At 38.2% G+C, this 14,325-nt stretch overlaps 1 long non-coding RNA gene across 1 annotated transcript in view; it reads left to right on the top strand.

Moving 5' to 3' along the window:
- The first annotated feature begins 1,049 nt into the window (after positions 1-1,049).
- The window catches only part of LOC143887464 (uncharacterized), a 100,737-nt gene continuing 87,461 nt past the window's right edge, over positions 1,050-14,325 (top strand). Inside the window, exons 1-3 of the long non-coding RNA XR_013254195.1 lie at positions 1,050-1,614; positions 1,783-1,833; positions 1,959-2,016. This is a non-coding gene — a long non-coding RNA (uncharacterized LOC143887464). The remainder of the gene's footprint in view (positions 1,615-1,782; positions 1,834-1,958; positions 2,017-14,325) is intronic.

The raw sequence follows: 14,325 nt of genomic DNA, 5'->3' as shown, positions 1-14,325 counted from the left end.
TATAGCATCTTAGACGAAGTCCTAGGATAATATAAGTTACTCACTTGAATTAAATAATCTCTCATAAACTGTTGAAACAGTCCTTCTAGTTTAGATCGGTGTCCTAGATGTCTTAGGCATATAGCTTAGTTTAGGTCACCGAACTACGTCGACTCTGATCCTGTGGACCCCGATCCGAGAGAGGCGGGGGACGAGCCCACACGAGTCTCAGGATCATCCACGTGAATGGAGAGCTCTACCAAGGAACTCTCGAAAGAAGAATGCCTCTCACAGCATGAGTGGCGATATAAGGTGAGATACCTCTCGATTCGAGGACTAGTCCGGATTCGAGGCGTACCTTAAACAAAGAAGAGTCGACATCCAAGGAAGTGGGCCCTGGATCCCATACTATGCTCTGTTGCAATGGATAACCAGAGATATAGAAAAGAAGGTTCATGCGTGGTTACGAATTTGGAAGGTTCGAAGAGCACCTTATCCGCCCAAGTGCAAACACCTGGTCTCTTATGCCATTTACTTATTGATTTTGAAGAGTTTTGGACGAAAGTCATATGAAATGGGATCGAATACCTCCGAGAAGACGTCTATCTAATCATGCATGTCTCGGAGATGAATAATAAGCACACATAAAAGAAATGAAAGAAGTGTCGCCTAAGAATATCTAAGTTATGAGTGTCATACTGTAGACACCCCATTTTGACCGTACCCTAAACCTTCCAAGTTTGAGCAAAATCCTATCAAATGAATGAATTAGGGTCCCAAAATTCACCCTAAGCTAGCTTAGGATCCCATCTAGGTCCCTACAAAATTTCGTCGAATTCCGAGCGCGTTTGCCTAGCGAACGAGATGGGAGAGTGTCCGTAGTGTAAACCAGAAAGGGGGGTGAATTATCCTGGAAGGGTCACGGCCTGGAGCAGAACGGGACACGATTCGGTGGCGCGCTTATCAATTTTTGCGCAAAAGGTGCGCCCATCATTTTTTGTAGTGCCTATATTGAACCCAAAAATCACCTATAAATACCAACTTAAGCTTCATCTGTAAAAAAAAGAGAGGAGGGTTTTCATTGTAATCTTAGAGAAAGAGAGAGGAAAGGAGAGAGAAAGGGGATCTTGGATTTTTTTTACAAACCCTAGCCTTCTTCTCCGGCAAGATCTTGCCGGAGATCCGACCGCCGAAGTGCCACACATCACCACTACCTTCTTTGCTTTGGTTAATTCCCTCATCCTTTGATCCTTATTGGCTGGATTTGTGATTGTAAAACCATTTTCCTTGAACTTTAAACTCTAGATCCAGCTCAAACCTCCATGGATTCCGGTGACCTTGCTGGAATCCAACTGTTTTCAATCATTTCTCCGATTTAAACTTCAAGCTCCGATTACCCCAACCTCTCTTACATCTCTGCCATTATCCTCTTTAAGTCATCATCTTGCTGTCAATAGAGAGCTTTTATCAGGGAGGAGATAGATCTAGAGAGGAAAGAGAGATCTAAAAAGAGAATGGAGAGGTAGAATCAGAGAGAGAGCAGCAGGGAGCTAGGAGAGGGATTTGCAGAGTAGATCGGCTGAGATCTAATGGAGTTTTTGTTTATTCTTTGTCGGTATTTGATCGGAGGTTACTGTATTCTGAGAATTGAAGGAATGAATTAAGTATAGAAAAGCTTTTTGTGGATTGTCATAAGTTTTCCTGGCAAGAGATCATTGAGAATAGTTTTTCCACTGGGAATAGCCTGAGAAAGTGAAATAGCGATCTTCATTTTCCTTAACCTGTTTCTATTTTGGCATTAAGTCAAATAATCTTCAAACCTGCTTCGGTCGCATGCCATCCGTCCAGTGATGTGTAAGAGTTTGGTGAACCGTCATACTAAATCGATATCACTTGATCCTCCGACGATGTCCATTAGATTTGGTTGCGATTCCCTCGATTGTTTTGCCTAATCCAATGGTGGTCATTTTCTGTTGAAGGAGTATATGACGGTCTCTATTGAAAGCCTAGCCTTCTAGAACACCATTACTTTTCCAGGTAAGAGTTCCTTCTTAATTTCTTCTGGTTTTTCTTTTTACAATTTTTATAGAGTGGAATGCTATTGTGATTTCTAGTAGAATATTTGAGAGTAAAGGCCTGTTACTTTGATTTAATAGTCAAGGCTTGTTTTGAGTAGATCTGCAATTGACTCAACAGGTTGAGACCGTTCTAAAAATCACATAGGGTATTATTAAACACATGCATTTCAAAATACAGTCAGACATGTCGTTTGAGTGATCTAAGTTGTTCATTTTTTTGGCCATAGAGTAGGATTGAGTATACCTAGCTTATCCTTCATGAGATGATTTTGACCTTAACTTGGGATTTGAATCACATAGCCTGGTAATGAAACGCCAATAAATCTCATGGTTATGATCATGTTAAAAAAATGACCTTAGGTTGGGCAGTTAGGATCATCTCATAGGGAAGGTTTTTCATGGCTTGCATCAAGGCATCCCAAATAAGGTGAACGGTTTGGATCACCTTATAAGGTGGTTTTATATTGTTTAGATTATTAAATAGTGAAGACTTGATGTGCTTGAATAGTGTAGGTCTGCCCTGAAATGAACATGCAATTTTTATGGTGTTTAGGTCCTTGCTCTTAATTCTGTTAATCTAAATAATTATTTTTATTCCCATTTTTAGAACTGCTTTTATTCAATCTGCTTCTCTTATTTCAAGTTCTTGGTCTCATTGAAATTTAGATTCACTACATTCGAGAACCCAAATTGAGCTAGCTTTGCAGCCTTCACACTCCTCACATAGTTGATAATGGCAGCCCCCACAGCATTTTGTTAATGGCAGCCCTAACCTTTTTAATAATGGCAGCCCCACACTATTTTGCTAATGGTAGCCCATACCTCTTTGATAATGGCAACCCTTAAATCTTGTGATGGGAGTGTGGCTGCTGTCCTTACCCATACCCTTGCATTAGGCGAGTCCATTACTTTAGAGCACAAGTTAATGATATTATTTACTGTTGAACATGATTGTTGTTGGCTTTATTAACATGCTCAGTGTGTGACATATCCGCATAGTGCAATCTTTGTTTGTCCTTTGATTTTGTTTCTCTATTGATAAAAATTTAGGAGCATATGCTTTAGAAATTCTCATGTGCAGGTCCTAGTAAGAAAAGTGACCTCCTTATGTTATTCCATGCTCCAATTTATTAGTGAGACTCTGCCCGTTTAGAAAAATATATTGGGTTTGTTTCTCAAATGATCTTTTTCCCCTTATGACTTCTTTATGGTGCAATCGAGTAGGTTTTGAGCTCATCAAATGATTTCTATCAGCAACCTTAGGCTTGTTCTTTTAGAAATTTTCATTTTTGTCACCCATATGGCAATTTTCATCAAAGTTCTCAGGAGAGTAATTAGAGGTTTTGCACTGTTTACTAAGGATTCTCGTTTCAGCTCGTATCGTTCTCGTTGTGGGAGTCACTTCATTATTCAATGTCTATTTTATTTTTATTTTTATTTTTTACAGATAGAATTGACATAGCCATGGCGATGAAGGCGATAGCCCAAGCCCATCCTTAGGGGATTTGCTCAGTCCAAGTAGCACTCCCCTCTTCTATTCAAAAGACTTGCCCAAGTCTTTTAGATGTATATCCCTTAAGACATTAGGAGCCTTATCATTGCAAGGGCAATGAAAGAGTCATCTAGAGCCCCCATTTAGGGAGACAAGCTATGTCTCGTATAAATAAAGTCACACCCTTTTAGAGAGACATGCTTTGTTTCGTAGAAAAATTTACTCTCAAGGAGACAGGCTATGTCTCATGCAGAGAAAGTTGTATCTTTTAGAGACAAGCTTTGTCTCATTAGTGAGTCCATCCCTAGGAGACATGCCATGTCTCGTTAGCACCTAAAATAGGAGTTTGTCCTTAGCCAGAAAGTCTTTTCCATTAGCATAGGAATCTCTCCTTAGCTAGAGAGTCAGTCCTTCAGTTTCAGGAGTCAGTCCTATCATCATAAGGATTAGATTTCTGTCCAACCTCTTTTCAAGTCATGTGATTTTTATCCGCTCCTGCAAGGTATAGGATGCTGTCCAACCCTTGCAGAGTTGTTATTCTGTTCATTCCCCCGCAAAGCATAGGATGCTGTCCAACCTTTGCGATATATCAGGAGTTTGTCCTACCCTTATGATGATATGATTCTGTCCTCTTGTGTCAAAATTTCCAAAAACATCAAAAAAATCTGAAAAACCAAAAGTCTCAAAAGTCTCGAGTCTTAGAGAGTAGTTAGGAAAGTCTGTTCCGAACTACGTTGGCTTGATCCTCTTCCATGAGGTACGTAGTGCAGCTTGGGATCTTTATCCCAAGTCCAGCCAAACTTTTTTAAAAATAAACATTTCAAATCTTCCAAAAATACAAAAATTCTTCAAAATCTTTTCAAAAAGATCTTTCGCTAGAGTTAGGAATCTGTCCTAGATATTTGAGGTGTCCTAGAGTTAGGAGTCTGTCCTGATTGGTATTGATACGGTATGTCATGTTATGTGAGTGTCCCTAGAGTTAGGAGGCCTCGAGTCGATCGGTTAGACATTTAGTCGAACCGATGGCTAGACTAGGAATCATATAGTCAGCCCATGGTTTTCATTAGGTTGCACAGCCTAGTTACACATAGGATGTAGGACCCACCTGCATTAGCTTAAGGCTAATCAACTTGCATTAGTTAGGGCATATAGAGAGTCCTAAAAATTACAATTCACTTGAATTCAAGCAATCGTACAAAAAGCTTTAAAAATCAGTCGAGTCTAGTGGATTGAGTCTAGGATAGCGGTTCTAGATGGTTAGGCATTGTAGTTTAGAATAGGTCATCGAACTACGTTGACTCCGATTCTTCCCGAGGCCGGGATACGTAGAGCAGCTGGGATGGACGACCATCTTGGTCCGAGTCAAGTCCTGCATTAGAGTTTTAGGATTCATCTTGTCCAGTCATGTATAGAGTTGATTTGTGTTTGTGTATTTTGCTGTGTTTTCTTACTTTCATGTACAGATCCTATACCTTTAGCTGTAGCATGCTTGTGTTTGCACACCAGAATTTAGACATCAATTAGGTATGACATTTATAACCTAGTTATTTTCAGGTGACACTTATTTCATTTCTTTTAGGTGTGCTTATTAAGCATCACCGAGACATGCATGATTAGATAGACGTCTTCTCGGAGATATTCGTTCCCATTTCATATGACTTTCGCCCAAAACTCTTCAAAATCAATAAGTAAATGGCATAAGAGACCAGGTGTTTGCACTTGGGTGGATGAGGTGCTCTTCAGACCTTCCAAATTCGTAACCAGGCACGAACCTTATTTTATATCTCTGGTTATCCGTTGCAACAGAGCATAGTATGGGATCCTGGGCCCCCTTCCTTGGATGACGACTCTTCTTTGTTTAAGGTACGCCTCGAATCTGGGCTAGTCCCCGAATCGAGAGGTATCTCACCCTTTGTATCACCACTTATGATGTGAGGGGCACTTCTTTCGAGAGTTCCTTGGTAGAGCTCTCCATTCACGTGGATGATCCAGAGACTCGTGTGGGGCCCGTCCCCCCGTCTCTCTCGGATCGGGGGTCCACACATACCTAATTGGTGTCTGAGTTCTGGTGTGCAAACATACGCATGCTACAGCTAAAGGTATATAATCTGTACATGAAAGTAAGAAAACACAGCAAAACACCCAACACAAATCAATTCTATACATAACTGGACAAGACAAATCCTAAAACTCTAATGCAATACTTGACTCGGACCAAGATGGCCGTCCATCCTAGCTGCTCTACTTATCCCGGCCTCGGGAAGAATCAGAGTCAACGTAGTTCAATGACCTATTCTAAACTACAATGCCTAACCATCTAGAACCGCTATCTTAGACTCGATCCACTAGACTCGACTGTTTTTTAAAGCTTTTTTGTACGATTGCTTAAATTCAAGTGAATTGTAATTTTTAGGACTCTCTATATGTCCTAACTAATACAAGTTTGTTAGCCTTAAGCTAATGCAGGTGGGCTCTATACCCTATGTGTATCTAGGCTGTGCATTCTAAGGAAAACCATGGGCTGATTATATGCTTTCTAGTCTAGCCATCGGTTCGACTAAATGTCTAACCGATCAACTCCAGGCCTCCTAACTGTAGGGACACTCACACGACATGACACACCATATCAATACAAATCAGGACAGACTCCTAACTCTAAAACACCCCGAATATCTAGGACAGACTCCTAACTCTAGGGGAAGATTTTTTTAAAAAAAAGGTTTTCAAGAAGTTTTGTATTTTTGGAAGATTTGAAATGCTTATTTTTAAAGGTTTGGCTGGACTTGGGATGTGGATCCCAGGCTGCACTACGTACCTCATGGAAGAGGATCAAGCCAACGTAGTTCGGAAAGAAATTCCTAACTACTCCTAATGACTCAAGATTTTTGAGATTTTTAGTTTTTCAGATGTTTTTTTATGTTTTTGACACAAGAGGACAGAATCCTATCATCATAAGGGTAGTACAGACTCCTGATATCCTGCAAAGGTTGGACATCATCCTATGCTTTGAGGGGAATTAGACAGAATCACGACTCTGCAAGGGTTGGACAGCATCCTATACCTTGCAAGATTGGATAAAATCACATGACTGGATGAGAGATTGGATAGAATCTTAAACCCCTACGATGATAGGACCGACTCTCTAGCTAAGGACAGACTCCTATCCTAATGGATTGACTCCTAAACTGGTAACTCTAGAGGGGGTGCTAATGAGACAAGGCATGTCTCCTAAAAGAAGAAGAGATGAAGAAGGATACTAGTGAGACCAGGCAAATCTCCTAGACACAGAGGTGGGCTCCAAGTATCCTTATCATTGCCCCTGCAATGATGAAAGGATTAGGGTAACTATTAGATCAAATTGATCCTCAACTAAATGAGGGTGTTTTATAGATGAGGCTAAGCAAGCTTCCTATGGATGACTCACTAATGAGACAAAGCCAGTCTCCAAAAGATGGATGACTTTTCTATCGAGACATAGCTTGTCTCCTAAAAGGGTGGGCTCTAGATAACTCTTTCATTGCCCTTGCAACGAGAGAGCTAATGGTTTCAAAGTACATGTCGACAAGCTTTCTAAATGAGAGGGAGATTATTACTAAGACTAGGTAAGTCTTCTAAAAGAAATAAAAGAATGCAATCAAGACTAGGTAAGTCCCCTAAGGATGGGCTTGGGCTAGCGCCTTCATCGCCCCTGTCACAATGAAGTAAACTTATTCTACAAAGCAATGAAGAAAAGAAATGACATGATAGAATTCTACAATTATAAAAGAGTGATTGGGGTCTAATATTATTTCGTATTAAAACGATGATCAATATGATTCTACAACTAATTTATATGAAATATGATGAAGATCAAAGGTTCGATGCTACAAATTGAACTTGTAACTCATTCCAACCACCATAAACTATCCAATCCAATTGCCAGCACTCAGTGATTTTTAACACCATTACCCTCTAGACACAAATACATAAAGGATGTAAAGTGAAATAACAAATAGATTCAGAACATCTATATAGATTAAATAATGCCAATGAACACTTAAAGAATTACATCGGTATTGGTTAGGCATAAAAATCTCAAAAAGCCTATTACCATCTAATTATAAGTGAAATAGATATGGCTAATTGCTTGTCATGGTAAACCACCTGACAAGAGTCTGATTAAGATAAAAATGTGACTTTTCATATTCTAACAGACACAACATTCAATTGGGCATTAAAAACAGAATTGATCAAATTCAGGTTAGATCAAAGTACTAATAAAAAAGGATATCCCCTATTAAACTCAAATATCAACACAAAATCGAGAGAAGGCAAAAGATAAAAAGGAAAGAAAACTTTTGATACCAAATAATGTTTTCCTTAAACATTATGGTTTAACCTTATCATGAACATGCTATTGAACTCATCAATTCTATTTATGTTCTCCTAAAGCATTCTTTTTCAACTTCAGTTAAATAAAGAGAATTTAGTTGTTATAAAATAGGGTTGGACTTGATTCAAATGCACACACAGATTATGCTAAGCTAGTTTAGTCACAACATAATGGGATCTGGAATAGATGGAACTTGACTTTATCCTATTAAAAATTATTTTGTCATTTTCTGAAGTCATGAAACATCACTGTTATTTCCAATTAGTTTTAAAGAGGACCTCACAACAGGATATACAAATTGATCATGCTTATGTCAAAACCTGATTGTGTTGAGTGTAAAATAATATTAACCTCCCAGATTTATATTTTAAATACTAATATGAGACGAACAATAAAAAGAAATTGCCACCTAGGCTATTTGATAAAGAAGAAATAATGAAGTAATTGGATTGAAACACTTAACAAGAAACATCTCAAGACAAATAAAAAGCCATAGTCAAGGAGTGTAGAAATGATAGCTGCAATCTGTAAAAGCAAAATGACAATGGATACAACTGCGGATTGGAGCATTACAAGCTTCCTAAACCGATGAAAATGAGACTTATCATAGAACCACTTGTTTAGTTAGCACCATCCTCACATAATAGATATGGCACTTACGAACTCTTAATTAATAAAATGCGTATATTTTCTAGCCCAAAACAAATAAAATAAACCAAAGGGATGTCATCATAAAATATGGTGGTATCACTATCTATCAATCTACTTCTAAATACCTAAGAAAATAATAAAGACATTACAATACTAGCATCAACCAACCTTGCTCTCTACTACAACCATACATCTCAATTGAATACCAAGGACATATTACAAAACTGAAAAAGACTTACCATGACCCTTAGTTTAAGAAACAGAAGAGGAATTAAGCTACACAGTAACTATTATTTAGTCACGCACAATTGAATTGACCCCCAAATATGTTTGACTAAATCAATAATCATACATGAACAGACAAATATTAAAAAAAAAACTTTCCATATTGACATGAATGATATTGGAGGGGAAAAACCGGGGAGTCATATTCCATCATGACACAAGGATTCTTTGATTAAAGATAATGCCTCTAGATTTACTCACAGATACAAGCATGCGAAACAAACTGTATAGAAATGAAAAGCTAACCTTTACAGATAATGAAATCCCAAGATACAAAGCACAAAAAGAACAAAAAATAAATAAATATATACATATATATATATATATATATATATATATATATATATATATATATATTTGAACTCGAACAAAGACAATGCATAGACATTTATAAAACCTCTATACTGTGTCATATAAATTAAATGAACATATACATATATGCTTCCTATTACCTCAAAAACTGAACATAACTGAACCAATGTAAGAATAATTCATAAATTTTCTTCCATTATCATAAAGCCCACAGCTGATCCAATAAGATATAGAATACTGAATTTTGTGAAATCTCTCAACAATGTAATATATGATCAAGATTGACATATAAGTATTTCATTACATTAAAAATCTTCTTCTCTCTTTTTTTATATCAAAATCTCTATGACAATTATCTCAATAACTCAAAGCACTCAAAAGGCCATAAACTAACTTTTGTAACCTTATTGAAATAATTTTTAATTTATGCTGCTAAATGATTTTTACACTATAAATTCCAATCTTGTTTGGGATAAAAAAAAAAATTAAAAACATAAACACATGCTACCACGGGAATGAACATATGACAGGCAAAATTCAGAATTATCAATTCAATGAAGAAAAGATAGAGAAAATTCATCTAGAATTATAACTTTAGCATAATCATGCCGCAAGATTGAAACACTTATCATAAATTCCAAGATCAATACTATAAACCTGAATAAATTTCAAGCTATTATTCCAAAAGAACAAAAATCCAATATAGTACATTACCTCTCTGTGATCCCAACCAAAATTGATGGCAAAGGCCTATGAATTTTCTTTTCTTTTCTCTCAGATTCGCATAGCTTCAAGAACGGACAATGGCAGCAATAGAGTTTTATGCTATTTCTACTTCTGATCCTTTCTTCCTCAACCTATTTTCCTCAATTTTTTTCTTTTCTGCTCTTCACTTCACCTTCTTTCAACATCAAATGGACAGATCTATAAACAGATGAGCTAAAATAGAATGGATCTAAAGCTTCATGACCAGGAACCATAGATCTAAGGTTTCAAGAGATGTAGAAGAAGTAAATCTTGAATTTTTAGGGTTAAAGACAGATCAAATGAAATAAGGTTGAGATCAGAGCTTTTATGGTGCAGATTTAGGTTTTTTACAAGGTTGTGAAAATAAGGAAAAATGAATATAAGTCTCAAGAAAAGAAGATTATAAAAGAAGAGAATGATGATCTAAGACCTGCCGGAGTATTGCCAGAGATTGATCGGAGAAGAGGAAGCTTGGATCGGAAAAAAAAATGGGTTCGGGTTTTTGTGAGACTCGAAAAAAACGTGAAGAAAGAAAAGAAAAGCTAGTGAGACGATGAAATAAGGTGCTTGAAGTGAGGATCTAGCCGAAGCTCCGGTGATCTTGCCGGAAGGACGATCGGAGAAGAAAAGAAATCAAGTTAGGGTATGGCTCAGATCTGCTTTCTCTCTCTAAAAGGAAAAACGAAAGATTTTTTTTTCAAATGAGATTAAATGGCTATTTATAAAGGAAAGTGTGTTGATATTGGCACTCCACTTTGATGAAGCGCGCGGAAATTTGATGAGCGCGCGAAATTACATGTCTTATTCGGAATCTGCTCGGTACCGTTCCAGGATAATTCACCCCCCTTCTAGGCATTTGCACTACGACCTTGCTTTGGTTCGTTCGTCAAGCAAATGCACTCGGATTTCGTCGAAATTTTGTAGGAACCTTGCTGGGACCCTAACCTACCTTGGGGCGAAATTTGGGGTCCTAAAGCATTAGTTTGATAGGGTTTTGCTCAAACTTGGAAGGTTTAGGGGTTCGGTTAAAATGGGGTGTCTACAAATCCCAGTGAGGCTTGGGTACGTAGGCAGCTTGGATGTTTGGATGACATTTCTCGCACGAGTTGGCCCCAGACACAATCAGTGAGGTTTTTAGGGTAGTTTTTTTTATTTCTTCTCTCATTTAAAAGCCTAAATTAAATTGATTAAATCACTTAAGATTTTTTCCCAAATTAGAATTTTAGGAGAACTTTCACATAGATTGAATCTCAATAAATTAAGAAAATCAAGATACACATTTAGGAATTATATTGAAATTAGATTTTAGGATGCATGTCACATAGTTCGGACATCAAAAGAGTTTAAATGAGCCATTTAAAAGAAATTCAAGAGAGTTAACTTTTGAAATTGAAGATCGGGGTAAGAATGGTGCATGTGGTGGTAATTTTTTATACCTTCCATTCTCGTAATCAGGTAACGAATCTAGACTTATGGGACCGCAAATCATTGCAGTGTCACTTATGAGTCCTAGGTCCCTTACCTAAGTGGCGACTCTGGTCATTCTCTTTTGCGTGAAATATGGATTGCTTTAGTGATCCCAAGTTCACAGAAAAGATGATTTATAATAATAATAAAAAGCACACGCCATTCGCGTGGTTACGAGAGACCAAGAGAGGGAGGCGGATCGCGCCCCTCTCGTGGGATCGGGTCCCACACTAGGGAAGAAAGAAAATCATCCAGATAGGGGATAGTGGAACATGCATTTGCTATAATCTTTGGCTCAATCAACTTAATTTTTTGGCATTTCTTTTCAAATGAAAATAATTTTCCAACCGGTGTATCGCACGGTTGGTCCCACTAGTATAAGACAAAATAAGTATATGCGGGGACCACTTTTTTCAGTGATCCAAATAGTCTAGGTGGCAACTCTATTCATTCCCCGAGGATCCCGTTTCCACCCGTTTCCACCCGTTTCCAAGTAGAATGCCCCCAAATTACATCAAATCACCTTAGCAAGCGAGGAATCATAGTTCACAAAACGTGATTCAGTAAAAAAAGGGGACGGCACAAATTTGAGTTTAATACGGTATTAGTTCAAAAAAACGTAGTAAAAAAAATGAAAACACAAGAAGATGAGTTCAAAATTTTGTCATTTACAAAATATGGAGGGGGTAAAATTGGAAAGTTGGCCAAAAAACCATGATTAGAACGTTTAAAATATTTGCCTAAAAAGGGAGTTTTATTCGTTGTAAAAGTTCTAAACGGAGTAATAAACAGCACACTAATAAATGAGTTTTTTCAAACAAAAAAAAATCGTTTAAAACCGAGTTTTGCTAACTAGCGAGGGATTCACACGGACATCGATCCACCGATCCGAGAACATAAGCAAGCACACCCCAAAAGAGAGCAGCCCAAAGAGAAGCAATCGCGAGGACGGGCGACCACACATCTGAGAGGTAAGCACAGAGAAAGCTCACTTCTGGCATGTCAAAGGGACTCCAGATCATCGCTACTGCTCAAGGAGGAGGCGGATCTTACAAATGGAGAGGATAAGAGGTACGAAAACCTTGTCAACAATCCACTTCTAGGCAGATATGGATAAAGATGAAGATGGAGGCCGAGGGCTCAATTCATAATCAAAGGACGGATGGGAATTGACCTAGCAAGAAGGGTAAGTATAATAGACACCTGCTCGACGGGCTCCCGTTGAGCGCAATTATCGGAACCGCCTTCGCCTCCCAACCCCAGATCATACTTTCCCCTTGCTTTCTTCCATGAACACATACATTAGATTGTGAACGGAAGCTACGTGCAAAACTGAAACGGAAACCAAACGGCCAATGGATTGTGACTGAAACTCGCATTTTCTAGAGAGAGAAAGAGAGAGAGAGTACATCAAAAGAAGCAGAAATAAAACATGAAAATTAGGGTGTTACATGGGCTGACAAGGGTCAACAAGGGATTTTGTTTCAACAAGGCTTTTTGTTTTTTTCAAAAAACAAGTACTTCTTTGGTAAGCCAAATGCACAATCAACGGCATTTGACGGGAAAAGGCGATATTCCTTCTATATTTATGCTTTTATAGTATCGAAATGGAGCATGACATTACTGAAATCCAGCTGAGCGTACGAATGATCCTGATTGCCCCAGGTCCCACCTTTTGCCTAGTTCTGACGACGGGGAGGAAGAGATCACCTCGACAAGTTTAAAGACCATCGAGAGTTAGAACTATAGGGAAACCCTTCAACACTCAAGTGAGACAGAGGCATCACAATTAGGGACAATGGAGAGGATGAATCTTCAAAGTGAGGCAAGTAATGATCAATCGGGTCAAAGGGTGCACGGGGAGGTCGATTACACCGAACACTTTTGATCAATTCAGCCCGGCCGGTGCCTCACAAGGAGGATGTAAATTCAAGAATCGACTCACCCAGGTTGGAGGCTTGGAGGGAGGATAAGTATTCAAAGTGAAGCGTGTAATACTCAACCGGGCAAAAGGGCACGCGGAGTCATTGATTACACCGAACACTTTTAATCTCTAAAATCAACTCACTCGGGAGAGGATGTATCTTCAAAGTTAGGCGTGTAACGCTCGACCAGGCCGAAGGCCACATGGGGAGGTTGATTACACCGAACACTTTTGATCACCTCACCTGGATGGAGGCTCGCAGAAAGGATGTAAATTTTCGAAATCAACTAAACTAGTTTGTAAGCCCAAGGGTTGAACCTTGGCAATTCTCTAAGTTTTCTTTTGATGATTCCAAACACAAGTTGATTATGTATGTAATTTAGTAGTACTAATGATCTTGTGTTTAGTTGATGATTTTATCTAATCATAAAAGTCGAGGAGCATGGATCAACGTCATGAAGCAAGTTGAAAATCAATGGTCCAAAGAGGAGAAAATCCATGAAGACGAAGAGGAGAATACTTGAAGAAGAAGATTGAATTTGAAGATCAAAAGTCAAGTCTCTTTGAATTAGATTGTATAAATCTAATCCCTCATGAAAACCACTTAGAGGCTCTCAAATGACACTAAAATAAGTTAAATATGTCTAGGAAAGAAAGTGGAGCAAAAGCCTATGTTTGAAAGAGAGATTAAACATTGGAAAAGTTCAAATTGACGCTTGGTATGTTGACTAATGGACAATATCTTATAGATAGTGACTCTAGGTAATTTTTAAAATATTTTTAATAGAAATTAGACTCCCTTATCATTCCAGAGAGCACAAGATCATCGAAATGTGATAAGAAACGAGGAAGATGAATTTTCGAATATAGCTGTGCAAAATTGGAAAATGCACAAGACAGACAACCGACCCCTCTCCGGACGACTATTATAGCCGACCGAGCAGTAGACAATTGTTCGACTAGTTCTTTCGGGGTTTTTTTTAATAAAATCCTTTAGCTGATCGAATAGTCAGTCGAG

The sequence above is a fragment of the Tasmannia lanceolata genome, unplaced genomic scaffold, assembly GCF_043159265.1.
Source record: "Tasmannia lanceolata isolate RefF3 unplaced genomic scaffold, GAP_Taslan_0.1 ptg000012l, whole genome shotgun sequence".
Taxonomy (NCBI): Eukaryota; Viridiplantae; Streptophyta; class Magnoliopsida; order Canellales; family Winteraceae; genus Tasmannia; species Tasmannia lanceolata.
The sequence above is the reverse complement of the archived record's forward strand: the minus strand, read 5'-3'. Positions and strand labels throughout refer to the sequence as shown.